The sequence below is a fragment of the Poecilia reticulata genome, linkage group LG18, assembly GCF_000633615.1.
Source record: "Poecilia reticulata strain Guanapo linkage group LG18, Guppy_female_1.0+MT, whole genome shotgun sequence".
Lineage (NCBI taxonomy): Eukaryota > Metazoa > Chordata > Actinopteri > Cyprinodontiformes > Poeciliidae > Poecilia > Poecilia reticulata.
This window is the reverse complement of record NC_024348.1, coordinates 10,664,142-10,665,946: the sequence shown is the minus strand read 5'-3', so window position 1 is coordinate 10,665,946 and position 1,805 is coordinate 10,664,142.

Below are 1,805 nucleotides of genomic sequence, written 5' to 3'. Positions count from 1 at the left end.
GTTTTCTGTGGATGTTTGGGGTCAGCTGGTTCAAAATTATGGTACAGTACATCGAGTCATGTGACGGACAGCAGGTGCTGACATTCTGCCGTGATTATTATCTACTACTGCTAGAAATACATGTCCAGTACCATGTAGAGGTTCCTCCTTACCACATGCATGAATTTCATGGTAATGTTTTAACTCAACCCCCTTTTTTTAAGGTGGGATGACTGTAAAAGAAGCAACTTCATAAGCTGGAAATTATTGTGCATTTTCTTCAGTCGAAAATCCACATTTATCCTCTTTTTTTTTTTTTAGATAAATGTCCAAATGTTTGTGATCATGTTATAATCTGACCGCATGTTTGTTTTGTTTTTTTCCATAATTTCAGCTGGATATTTCACCACTCTTCATACAAGGACAGGTAGAAATAATAAAAAATTGTGCATTGACTGGTAAATGCCAGTGAACTCAATTTACATGAGAGTTTTCAGGCGATACTGAAAACTCAAAGTGTTTTACACTAAACCCATATACATTCAGCTATATTAGCAAAAGCACATATTGTAATTCAGTGACATTCATGGAGGCAACTTGGACTGAAGTACCAGATCGACATTCGATGGGGAGAAAACTGGAATCACACCGACAACCTCTCTACCTCAGGAGAACTACTCGTCACGTTGAGCTCCGGTCAATTGGTTGTGATTGTTTTTGTTCTCAAAGGGTTTTAATGTGTGCTTGTGGTCATTATCATGTTGGATCATCCAACATTTTAAACAACAAGCTGCTAATGTAAGATGAAAAGTACCTCATCGTGATGGTGAGTAGTTTATTAAACTAAGCAAAGGTTTAGTTTTATTTTCAACATGGGTTATGAAATTTCTAAAAAAAAAAGTCATAATTCTGACTTGGATTCTTGTAAATTAAAAAGCAAACTTTAAAAGTAAAAAGATGAATGAAGTTTTGGGAAAATAACTAAATATTTATGTCCTCTGACTATGGAAATGGTCCAAACTGCATTTGTTGATCCACGTGGCTGGTGCTAATTTTCAGGAGTCCTTGTTGGAGCGGCGATCGAACCGGCCTCGTTGTGAACTGTGACACTGATTTTCAGTCGCTCACAGTTGTTAGCAGGAGTCTTTTCCCGAACCATTTTTAACTAACTTTATTTCTTCTGGGGGTAACAAACTGAGTCACATTTTGAATGTTGGACACAGTTAAAAAATTACAGCAGGTCAAAGATCTGAAACACATTGCGGTTGTTTTTTGGAGAGGATATGTTACAGCACTTCCTTTTGGTTAAGTTGGGAACTTTCGCGTGCTGTGCAGCTCTCCTGATTCTGATGTGAAACAGCTGGCGAGGCCCTAATGTCACCCATTTTCACAGCTTAGGTTAGTAACTTTGATTTTTAAACGTAACTTGAGTGAAATATTTTCAAGATTTTAAAACTTTTGCAAGATATTCCTTCATTTTTGTTGAGTTTCTGAGTCGTCCACAGCAGACCGACTGATGAGTGTCTGGGAGGCCCGGCCTGACCTCAGCTTACGGCCACATTCTGTTCAGTGAGTTGATTTTTCTTTAATATTAAATACAGTCTTGAAATGTAAATGGTAAAAATAAAAACAAAAAATAATTTCTAAAGGTAATGTATTTTTGAATGAAAATAAAAATAGGGCCTTCTAAAACTGAGATGAAATTATCCACAGTTGGGCTACATTTATTGAAAATAAGATGAATTCCACTGAATTTTATTCAGAAGTAGAAGAGTGACAATGACCTGAATACAATATCTGACATTTTTAAACCATGCATTATTATT